Source organism: Solenopsis invicta, chromosome 4 (genome assembly GCF_016802725.1).
Source record: "Solenopsis invicta isolate M01_SB chromosome 4, UNIL_Sinv_3.0, whole genome shotgun sequence".
Classification (NCBI taxonomy): domain Eukaryota; kingdom Metazoa; phylum Arthropoda; class Insecta; order Hymenoptera; family Formicidae; genus Solenopsis; species Solenopsis invicta.
Genome location: NC_052667.1, coordinates 8588939 through 8602112, shown reverse-complemented (window position 1 = coordinate 8602112; position 13174 = coordinate 8588939). Strand labels below are relative to the sequence as shown.

The 13174-nt window shown below is 33.0% G+C and overlaps 1 protein-coding gene across 6 annotated transcripts in view; it reads right to left on the bottom strand.

Annotated features, from left to right (window-relative positions):
- Positions 1-13174, bottom strand: part of LOC105196291 (neurexin-3) — a 502597-nt gene that overhangs the window by 351709 nt on the left and 137714 nt on the right. The window lies entirely within an intron of this gene.

Here is a 13174-nt window from a genome sequence, read left to right as displayed (position 1 = left end):
ATAAGCAACGAAAGATAAATGTTACAAATTTTAATAAATTATTTGCAATCTGATTTGAGAAGATATGTACGAAATATCCCGACAGTATGACACTTAAACATTCTCGCATTAATTTGAGCCAAAAATTCTAATAAAATAAATTATTTTAATAAATTCTAATAAAAATGTCAAGATAAAATAATAGTACATTTATTGATTTTTATAACATCGAGGTAACATAGATTTTTGTCATAATATTTTTTTAACTTTTTATATATAAAGATATCACGCTACAATGATCAATTAATATTGTCAATTATCAGTGATCAATTTTAAACATTATAGAAATTAATTCATATGTACTATCATAATTAATCGCGTCTTCGGTTTATTTAATTGCTCATCAATTTCCGTTACATGAAATATAATACTTGGGTACTGCATTGCAGTGAATGGCTGTTTAAGAAAAAGTATTAAAATAATAACTTTAAAATAATAAATTCCAAATTGATCAATATTTTTAGACTTAATTCTTATACACAGATTTATTAAAATATCATCTTCGCTTGAAAATATAATTAAGTTGCTCTTTTGTTCGTTGACAAGAAAACGTTCAATTTCTTCATTGAAATTGATCGTGCACTGTATATTACTTTTGAATTAAAAACACTTATTGTTAAAGTAACAAACGATTTGCAAGATCAAATAATTCAGGCAATAGAAGCGTTTGATATACTCGTTGTAATTTTATTTTTTAACGTAATATATTTAAAACTCTGGTTTCTTGGATACCCCAGTATAAGACCGAATCTATCGGATGTTGAATCATACAAGTTAAACGTTTCATTTAATGCGCCTTTATTCACGTCAAAGGTCTAATCTTAACAAAAGCAAGCTTAACGCGTATATATACGTCCGTTTCACGTGTTCGCAATGAACGAGTCGTTGAAATTTCGACTCCTTATTAATGGAATACATAATTTCGACTGATTGGGCCTCGGCTGCGTTTAAGTTCCCGTCTGTCTTAATTAATACGTTCCCCTCAGACTCGCAAACGCACGCATATATCACCGAATGCGCACTAATGAAATAGCGGTTAGCGGCTGTTGAAATAGGCAAACGCCTGTAGAATCAGTCTCGACTCTGAGAACTCGCAGTCGCATTTGCACACATGATGTACACGTCTTACCCCCTTCCGTTAGAATTATTACTACACCAGCATCTGCAGTATTAAGGCTGCAAGTTACATTCATTTATTAACAACATTCGTTTGATAAAAACGGAATGTTTTCATCGCGGAAGAGATGTTGCGTATCTAATTACTCAATTACGTTTTACGTCCATTCTTTTCCCTTCGTACAAATCTATCAGAAAAAAAATATGTATAAACATATTTTGTATTTTTTCGTACTTTGCCGTTATCGATTTTCATCTTGTTATTACACAAAAAGAAACATTTTGCTGAAATCTATATAAAAATTTAGCTAAATGCAAAACTGAAAATAATTTTATTGAACCATCAAAATGATTATAAAGGACATTCCAACGAAATGAGAAATGCTACAAATGTTTCGACATTCTAGCAATCAATTTGAACGTCCTACATAACTGTTTAATAATAGACCAACAAAATTGTTTTTACATCGAGATTTAGATACAAAATAAATTTTTTTTTAAAACAACAATTTATTAAAGAGTATGTGAATCTAGCCTGGTGTTGTTACCATTTGTTGTTTATGTTACAACGACATGTGTTAATAATTTTCAAACGTTTCGATCCGCCTCTAGCAGATAGTACATTAACCGTTCGTGTTTGCGTGTGACGCTATTGTTCTTGTTATGTGCTATTGTCGTAACTCATCACTTTGCACGTCTCTGAATGCATATCTTTTTGTCAGATGCTGCACTATCTGTGTTTTTTGGAAGTGTTAATAAGTCAATAAATCTAAAACCTCCACTGCAACGCTAACCAATTGTTTAACTGTTACTACAGAATTAGGTTGATATTAATTTTTGGCAACGTTTATTTGTAATAATTATTAAAAAAAAAAAAAAAAGTTTAATAACAAATAATTAAAATGTGCAATGCAGCACCTGTAACTTAGCGAAATATTTATGTGAACCCGTATCTAGCACGCAAGGAGCATTTTAAATTGGTTTTCTATCGATATCTAGATTTAGATACAATTTTGTTAGTCTAAATAATTAGCATGTAGTTGAATTTCTAGATTCTTCAGCAAATTTGTTCTTTCCGTGAATGATTTAATAAATTAATATGATGAAAGAGAGAGGCGTTAAAATGAAAAATCAGGACGAGTTAAAACTGGTACGTTAGTTTATAAAATATTACAGGTTTCTGATTGTGTATGCGCCGGGTTCGCTTCGCTTTTAATTTGGTAAAATACTGCAAAATTCAATGGCGCGCGCGTATTTCCTTTTTTTTTATTTTATCGCTCCTTGCGAATTACTTAATTAAAGATAATTTAATTGCGTTTTTTTTATTGCAAGAAACTGTATCTGTATTTTTCGCGAAAACTATGCGATGTAACGGCTAAGATTGTGAGAATATGCAGTCTAGATGTAAAAAATAATCTATTTTTGAAAATTTTTTAAACAACACTGTGTTGCATATATTCTTTTATATTTTTACACATCTACTTGTTCATATGTTAAATATTACATATTAAATATCTATAAATTATTGTGTAACCAAATGTTTATCAATTTTTACGTTACGTAAAATTTTAAAAGCACAATATTTGTCAAGTCCGCTGACACGATTTCTCAGAAACTATCGACTTCAATTTTTGCGTATATTTAAATAATGTCTGTTTATTGCATGAGCTAGAATAAATAAAATTGCAAGTTATTAAAATGGCGCGGCATTGTAAAACAAGTATCAAGTATTTCTAACAAAAGTGATTAAATTTAAAGTATATGAAAAAATCGTAAATTTATAGATATCACAATAATCCTAGTTTACAAAACAGACACGTATTTTATATATATATATATATAGGATCCAAAAGTTAAAATTGATAGTTTCAGTAGTTTTTGAGAAATCATGTTACTGAAAATTATTTGCCTTTAAACTTAACATAAAAATTACTAAGCATTTAGTCAAAATTTGAAGATATTTACTAAAAGTGTACAACTAGATACACAAGTGTAGAAAACTGCAACATCTTCTTTGAAAAAATTCTCAAAAATGGTCAAGCTTTTTCACGCCCTACACTGGCAGGAAAAAGAAATGGTTGCAATTACCGTAATTTAACTATAATTTATAGTCATTTTCAGTGCCAGCTACATATTCCATCACGTTTTAACCATGACTATAAATAGCTTAGTTATCATTGCTGCGTAAATAGTAAGCGAACGTTAAGAAAATAGTAGTGTACTAAAACTGTGATTACATTTATTACATGGAAATGTTTATTTTACTTTCTATATCCATATCTCGATGTTTTTCTACATATTAATATTCAAAATTATCATAACTTATAGTAAAACTTTTTTATAGTTGGTAAAACTAACACACGGGAGAATTATTATTACCAACATTGTAATAATAACTAAAAATAAAGTTTAACGATAATTATTTTACCGTGCAGTAATCACAAATACCAAAACACTTTTCTCTCATTGTATAAAGTATAAACTAGAACATCCCTGTAGCCGTACAGAAACCGCAGACACAGAATCGACAGAATTCGCCTCGCAAATTGTAAATCTGTGCGGTTGCATTTTATCTTTTTCCTCGGCATATATTATCGGTTCATCGATGGGTAATCGAAGTAGAAAGACCTCTCGTTCATTCACACACTTAATTAAACTCGGCGTAACAATATATCCTCACGTATCGGCCGCAAATTATCATTTATTTCGCCAATCGCCGCGGTGAAAGTTCACCAACACGAATGAAATGACAAACGCGCTACTTTCAGCGAGTTAAGAAGAAGGATCGGCGATTACGCGCTAATGAATTTGTCGCTCTCTATAGAGATCTGTCCGACGAGATCTCTTCCACTGTGGCGCTCGCGCACGCGGAACGGCTCTAATACGTTTTTAATGGAGCCGCACCGCCGTCTACGATGAATAATGAAGCACGAATTTAATTTGCGCCGCCTTGAGATTCATCTCAATCTAGAGTGAACGGGGGCCCGATCGCATCGGTGACAAAATGGAGCGGTCTGATAGCTAAGTGATTTATGAATGAACCAGAAATTTTCTTCGTAACCGTCGCCCTCTAAAGTTTCGCGTATTCCGCTGGACCTTCTTATTTTTAACACGAAACCGGGTCAGCTGAGAACAGATTATTCTTTAACCGATGTCGGGACGAATTTTTCGTAGCAAAAGACTTTGGAACTTAGGAACTCGAGGTTTTCACGTGAAACGTGCACGTCAGATGGAGGAAAAACGCTCCATGTCCTGCCTCGCCACAAATATATACATGAAATGTCCCGTAAAAGTATTAACTTGCGGCAAAAGTGTCAATTACGACTTATATGAAAATAAACAAAATGAATGAGGCGCTAAAGAATGGTTGCAATTATCTTGATTTAATTATAATTCATAGTCATTTTCACTACGCAAATTATAGTTAATAGTTATTATTATTACGTAAATAGCAAACGAAATTTAAAAAAATAATTATGTTCATTAATAATAATTACGATTGCATTTACTGCATAGAAATGTTTATTTTACTTTTACCATCTATATCGTTTAACTACATTAATATTTGAAGTTATCATAATTTGTAGTGAAATTTTTTCATAGGTCGAACTGCAAACACAATAAGGTTATTATTATTAACATAATAAGCAGTAATAAGGGCCAGAGCTCTTAACTATAAATATCTAATTTAATTATAATCACAAATGTCAGACATTTTTTTCTCAATGTATTTTGTTCCCATTTTCTTCCATCCTACGGATGGAAGAGGAAAGATGTGAAATATCAAATTACCGTTTAACTTGGCGAGTAATACGCTCCATGCACTATCGTCTATGTGCAGCCGCAGATATTATTTTGATCGATAAGCTATCGTGTTGCGCCGGCCAGCGGTTCGACGATTACAGGAACGCGAAAAGCAGTCACGATAGTCTTGATCTAGCTTGTTTAAAACAAGTGGTGTTACGTGGTAAATCCAATTCTCTTTTATATATATATATATATATATATATATATATATATATATATATATATATATATATAATAAATAACACACACACACACACACACACACACAAAATGTCATGTACCGTTAATCGATCCAGCGGATATTACGTGTCCACTTTGAAGTGCCGTTTTAAAACGCCGCCCTTGCCGCCAGTTCGCAAATTGAATCCCGAAGTCATTCTGCCGCATCGGCCATCAGTGGGCGTATTTTGCGGAAGGATAATACAGAAACAACGTTCTCGTGAAAAAAAAAAAAAAGCGGGAAGCCTCGTTACACCCGACATATCCTTCGCGTTAAAATCGCGGTTTAAAATCGCTTAATGTATCGTTAATGTAAGCATAAGAAGATTAAACGCGCGCGCAGTAGGTTGGAAAAAGTTGAATAATCAATTCGAAATCAATTATTATTGAAACGCGTGCTCCTGCGAGTTATAAAAATTTAACATAATCTAATAATCAGAAAAATCTCGCTTTCAAAGCGAGACCTTATCGCCGTGTTATTGAACCGTGTTATTGTAAAACACATAAAACTCCTGTGTAATTTTATATTAATTTCACTAATAATAAGATTAATGATAAAAAAAACGTTATTAATGTGAAACTTGACCGGCTGTTTCATTAACCTTTAATTACGCTACTTTACATGTCATGACTTATACATACGTCCGCAATTAGAATAAGTCCATCAACAGCAGGATAATGAAGGGATAATCTAAAATGATTTAATATTCAATGATAATTGTAGCTCAGGCAGCTTAAGACGTCGCATGCGCGAGAGAGTGAAGTATACGAGAGCGATATATAATATTTGATAACACAACGGAACCTTTCCATTGTGTTACGGTATTCTTCGAGACCGTTAAGTTCAGTTCGTAGTATCGCGACACTTAATCCAACCATATTCCGGGCCGATAGATAAAATCGTACGTTGCTTTACGAGCGTAGGCTTGAATAGAGAATTCCATATCGATATTCGATTTTATCATCCTCGGAGCGGTACACCACCGCCTCCTTCGCGATCGCGCTTTGTAGGCCGAGGGAGAAAAGAACGACAAAACGCGAACCCGTGATTTCGGTTCTCCCATTACGCGACGAATCATGAACGATTGCAGCAAAAGTGATTTACGCCGATCGATTGTGCAAAAATAACTTTGTTCTGCGATAATCTTTATAAGACAGAGGCTCTCCCAATTATAAATCAAGTCTCAATTATGTTAAATTTGCAAAATTTAATATTTTACAGATACGCATATGTTAACAAAATTACAAAATCTTTTTTTCCATTTCTTTTTATTTCTTTGCAATTATATTGTAATGTAAAATCAATTTCACAATCATTGCTGATATTTAAGGGAGAAAGTGAAATGTTACCTTTTTTTAATAATTTCTTGAAATTATAATACTCTTATAATATATTATATATTTAATATATACTATTACGTTAGATACATAAGTTATAAAAACAATGTAAATTTTAATATTGTTGAAATAAAAAAATAATTTTACATTAGAGGAATAATCACAAGATAATCAGCCGAATCATAAATGGAACATATATACATAAACATTTAAAAAAATTCTTCTATAATTCGCAACTGATCTACTGAATATAATAATTTTTCTTTAAAACTATAATATTTAGTGTTTATATTGACATTAAACTTTTTAAATATTTCATCATTAATCTTATCTATCTTTCTCCTTTTGGATCGCTATAGAGACGCAAGAAAGATGTGTGTGCGCGTGTGTGTGTATACGTGTATGCGTGTTTGTGTGTATGTGACACGAGTGTCAACCATAAAATTGACATCTGGATATTACTATATTATGTAACGAGTTTTTATTCATCCCGTGAGATCTGGATGGGACATCCGGTCGCGAGCTTTACGAGGGAATCTCGTATTATATGAGGATTGAGTTTAATATTTGACAGTTTCATCGAGCGAACAATAATCTCGCGAGATTATTTATCTTTGGGAGATGGGAATTAAATCGATTCGCTAAATTACTGAGAAGGCCCGCTCCCCTTCCTCCCGGGGATTCCACCGAGTACGAATGAATATTTAAACGGAGAAAAGACAGCCAGCATTAAGGACTTTCTTATTATTGAAAAGTTCACGATAGAAAATAGCTTATTACTTTCAATGCACTCGGGTTTTCCAATAAGCTTCATTCTTCAATACTCTTACGAGCTTCTAGGTTTTATCATTAAAAAAAAAAAATGCAGATAAAAATGATATATCATAAATATAAATAAACTTAATAATAAAAGCATAGTATGCATTTGCACTTTGCCAAAATATAGTACAATAGAATTAATCATTTTATTTTGTCCCTTGTAGAGAGAGAAATAAATATAAAATAGTCCACGTGTTATTACTGTAAAATGTTAATAACTTTTCTCGTAGCCAACTGGAAATCGATTTTTTTTTTGCTTAGCAGTCAGTTGCAACCATTACTGACGTACGCGTAATAATTATAGATCAACAAATAAAGAACCTTGCGCAAAGCAAGTTTAAAAAAACATATAAATAACGAAGTGGGATTCTTTAATTAATTTTACATAAGTATTAGCATAATTATTTTTTAGTCATAGCATAAGTAATAAAAATTATAAAATTGCTTTAAATAATTATTTTTTTTAATATTCTCGTTAATAAAAATTGATGCCAATTTTTTCTCGACGCAAATAATGGGAGATACGTTTTTTTTTTATTAATTTATATATATTTTCACGTTTTTTTTTATTAATTTATATATATTTTATTGTCATCGTTGTTATCTTTATTATCAAAAAAAATCTATTAAAGTTAAAAAGGAGAGTGCTAGAAAGAAATCTTTATGCATATGGGAAACAAAAAAAGGACACGATAAATTTTTATTAGATTCATTATCAATCAATTTTCTCGCTACTCACGTCTTTTTATGGACAAACGTGAATTTGTGTTTCATCTTTCTCAATCTTTGGCTTCTGCAGTAAAAAAAAAAGTAAAAATAAAATTTCGAAAATTGCATTAATTAAGCCAATTCGATACGGACTCATTCATTAAAGGAGCTCGCGATATCTCTTAAACAAAGCACATGCTGCATTCAATATTGACATTCTTGCGTTTTAACTTTCCTTGGAAAGGTATTCGCGACATTCGTCTCCTTGAGTTGCGTGAAGGAAGTTCGAGAAGTCGCCGAGATTCTTTTCTCAGTTTTGCTAACTGTTCTCCTCTTTGAAATTCGAGATTATAGCGAGAAAGAGGGTATCAAGTATCTCGAGTCTTCTCCGTTTTCTATCCTCGCGACCAAGTAAGACTAAAATTTTGTAATCACGAAGCTTATTGTCACCAGCTTGCGTTGTATGATTAGCCCTTAATTAATGCCCAATCAATGGACACTCCGTCCAATTTCCGTCCATGGAAGTTTCGCGAAATTTCAAATTAAATCTTGATCTTTTCTTTTTTCCTGAAATACGTATAGACATTTATTCTAGAAACTTCAAAGTCACTTAATTTTTCAAGATTTGTTTGGGCCACTTTAAATATGTGAAAAAGAGAATTGGCTCTGTCATGAGTATTTCGAGTTCGACCTACTTTTCCATCTATTTAAAGTGGCCCAAAAAAATCCTTAAAAATTCATTTGCACGTACTTCAAAGCTTCTAGTACGAATGTCTGTATAATATATTTCTCTTTGGGGGAAAAAAAAATAAAATGCATTATAATTTAATTTTCTGTGAAATATCGTGCGCTTATATATTTAATCGTCGTTCGACTGACGGGAAGGCGATTCTTTTTTTTTTTCTTTTTACGAGGAAAGAGACAAGTAAATTTCCGTGTATTAACCTAATGAGAGAGCAAAATCGATTACGTCTAACGACGTAACAAACACCATGCATTTTTATCGCGCGCCATTTCTCCGATCGCACTCAAATCGCCAACGGCCTACTTAGAACCCACCCAGCCGGGCAATTTATTTTCATTTCTCCTAACGATTCCTCAACCCCGTGCCCGCGCCCCACTTTCAACCATAGACGCGACGAATAATTTGAGAACGCGCGATTCACTCGGCGCGATCGATCGCGTGTTAACGTTACGGCTCCCGAGGAATCTTGTAAGGCGATTACGGGAGAGGTGGAAAACGCATATAATGGCTTCCGCCGTCTCGAACGATACGACAACATCATAAGATGGCCGGCGTCGCGTCGTTTCGACAAAGGGCACTGCGAGCGCTCGGGGGTTCTAACGGCGAAGATTTTTCATTTGAGCAAACGACATGTAGACAGCTGCCGCAGCATGTTCGGAAATCCTCTCTCGCTTCCGTTCGCTACTGCGGCACATGTTCCACGAAGTTTGGAAAAAAACCAGGATGTTAAACTTTTTAATAAATATTTCATCGAGTTTTGTTTTAGCAACTTTGCACTCTGCTCAGCATATAAAGTTTCATGACCTAAAAATTAGGATTACGTAATACATTATACATTATGTCTAGAAGCTTGCGGGACCAACAGAATTATGCATTATACATTACATCTTGAGATACTTGCAAAAATGCTACACAATTTTGTTTTTTTTTTTTTATTAATTCACGGCACATACATTATAATTTTCTTAATTATTCCTTCCTTCTAAAATCTCAGAAAGATAATGTTGATATTATTATAAATTTAAAATTAACATATTGGATTTAATAACAGTATCTTCAAAGTAAACAAATAATTTAGGATTAATTTTCAATTTCTTACTATTTTTACTCTCTTTCTCTATTAATAATATTATTAATAGAGAAATAGTAAGAATAGTAAGAAATTAAAAATTACAATTTAATATGTAAAAATCAGGGTTCCAAAAATTTTAAAGCAATAATTTATAAAACATGGGCTACAATAAGCAAGCTGAGTCAAAGTGCTATAGTTATAACGATAATTTAATAAACATAATATAAATATCAAACATTTTGACCGTACAATGCGGTCATTCTCACTGAAAAATAATAAAGTAAGTCAAATTGCTTACTATTATTGTCAAGACAATCCTCATACTTTTGTATTTTTTAAATAACTATGCAATATTGAAATGTGGTAATCGAAAGTGGCGCAAAAGTTTCGCATCTGCTTCCTGTGCCAAGAATCCAGGTTCAAATCCGTACAGAACTTAATATCGGATTTTTAATTGATCCCCACCACTCGAAAGGCAATGGTAAACCACAGAGAATCTTTGCCAAGGCAGCCATCATAAAGCATGCAAGTGAAGACTATACTAAAAGAAGAGTTAATAGCTATCAAATGTACCGTAAAGTAGTGCCAATTAAATGTTTGGTTAATATTTAATTAAAAATAATTTTACTTTTACAAATACTTTATAAATATTATTGAAATAAGTAATATTTGCTAATATTTAGAATATGTAAATCAAATATATTTAATTGACACTACTTCACTCAATATTTCGTAGCTATTACCAAACTTTTTTCAGTGCACGGTCCTCAGCTGTAAAAGATTGACTTGAGAGACAGAAACGATATCAAAATAAGAACAGAATTTTTTACTGAAATTTTGAATTATCAAATTCTTTAAAGAAGATTAATTTATTGAGATATAAAAAGATTTATCATTATTTAATATGTTAGTAAAAGTGATTTTCTTTACTTATGTACGAAATAATGATATTCTACTTATAATGATTTAATCTTTTTTTAAAAAATTTGATAATCTTAAATTTTAGAAAAATATTATATCTTTATTTTAATATTGTGATAGTCATTTAAAAAACATAATATAATTGTTTGAATAATAATATTAAAAATTCTTCTATATTGTTCTATTCAATTCATGAAAATTATTATCGAATAATAAGAATATATCTTCGTATATAAAACTATGTAAAATTTCTTCAAGCAAACTACATCCGTTCAACACTGCACAATCTCATTTCAATACTTAACATTTCAAAAATAAAGATATTCTTAAAACAAAAATGTGTAACCTCCACTTCAAGTAAACCTTCTCACAATACAAAGAACTAAATATATATTTATCAAATACATTACAAACTTTTTTTTGTTCAATACAAATTTCTTTCTATTACAATTGGGTATTTTAATTTAATTGCAATTTGTAATTGGATAGTCAAAACATAAAAAAAAATTCTTATGAAAGAAAACGACATCTGGAACCTCCATACCATGAACCACACATAGTTTTCTTTCAGTGTACATTTTTTTATCTCTTTTTCGCGAGCCCTTTCCGCGAATCCATCGTTGTCGTATTGCGATTGCGGCACAACAGCTCGTAATACGTAAATTTCTACGGATGTATACGCACCGCTGCATGATTAAGAGAGACTCTGCTTCCACGAGATGCAGTGACAAGGAACGAAATACGAAGGAGGCGAGAGGGGTTAACAGAGAGAGAAAGAGAGAGAGAGAGAGAGAGGGAACGGCTTGGTACCGTTTGCATACCGCTGCATAATATACGTAACTGCGTTACGCGGCATACAATGCGCGCATTAGGGAAGGAATAACGATACGTCGTTTCGCCAGCTTTGCGCTGCTCTGATTTGGCCCTGACATAATGATGTTCCGCGTCGCTTATTTGTTCCGCCGTAAGCGCCGCGTGACAGAGAGGCAGCACGGCGCATTTTCGGCGGACGGGCAAATGCACTGCGACTGGCATGTATATTTTCCGTTTTTTCATGTTGACTGCAATTAGTAAGATGTATCGATAAATAGTAAAAAGTCTGGCTGAAACTTTGGAAAGTGTCCTGCTCTCTAAATTAGAAACAGTGTATCATTCACCGATAGGCAGTGAGTAATCTAAATTAAGTAACAAACTTATAACCAGGAGCATCATCATTATCATTACTCGTTTTGAGTAACTGTTTCTTTTTGTAACGGTAATGGTGACAAATTCAGCCGTTATTATTATAATAATATTGTTATAATACTTTTTTAAAAGAATATTCTGGTTCGAGAGGTCGGAAAGATCGATTTTTATTAAATATATATTCTTAATATTTGAAGCCTTTAATAATTTCATATTTAATAATTCGACAAAGTTATAAATCGCATGCTACGTACAAAAAAGTGTACCTACAAATTGAAAACCGTTTTTTTCAAATCATATTTTTTTTATTTGGCGAGATAAATTTCTTGGAACCTTCATATTACGAATATCAGCACAAATTTTTTTTCCAAGTACATCGTATGCTTCTCTTCGGAACAACATTGATCGTTATTATTTATTCCCTTGTAAGTAACGGTAACGAGATAACGCGTTACTTTTTTCAAAAATAATGTTCCCAACCCTGCGAGCTGCATCGATGACATGTGCGCTGTCTATCAGTGTTAGTACACTAGATTCCAATTAGTAAAACTATTCTCCTCTTAATCGGAATCACTGATCTTCACAATTACAAGTACAGTGTTGCGCAAATCAATGAGATTTCATTAATTCAAATTTAGACGATGCATTATTTCTCTTCATATCATCCCACGATCGACTTCGCGGCATCTTCGTTAGGTAATCGAATTACTTGAATCCCATTAGTAGCTCATCGATGCGACGTCTGACTCGAAGTCTGTATGCACACGATCGTAATTAACGATCGTAGCCGGCGTATGTATGCACGTGGAAACCATGTTGTTTGCCAATGACAAATTCGGAACGCGCCCGATCGAATGTAACATACCAACATGCGGCCTATAACGCGGTGTATAACGGTAATCTTAAGAGAGATATTAAGCTACAACCCGGTCATCCTGCGTCGGGCGTAATTGCTGGCGCCATTGGTGAAAACGACAAAAATCGTTTGTACAACAACGCCCGATCAAGAGGCCGATACACCGGCGCGGGCGGTGTCCCGCGAGGCAGGTGTATTCGCTCGTGCATGAAATCTGTTTGCCGGCTTTATCGCTCGCGTGGTTCCATGACGCAGCCATTTGAAAAATGAAAAAGAGCCCGGCGGCGTACCGAATAGCTCTCTACCCCACGACAATTCTTATTGCCTCGCGAGGCCGCGGATTTTTTTT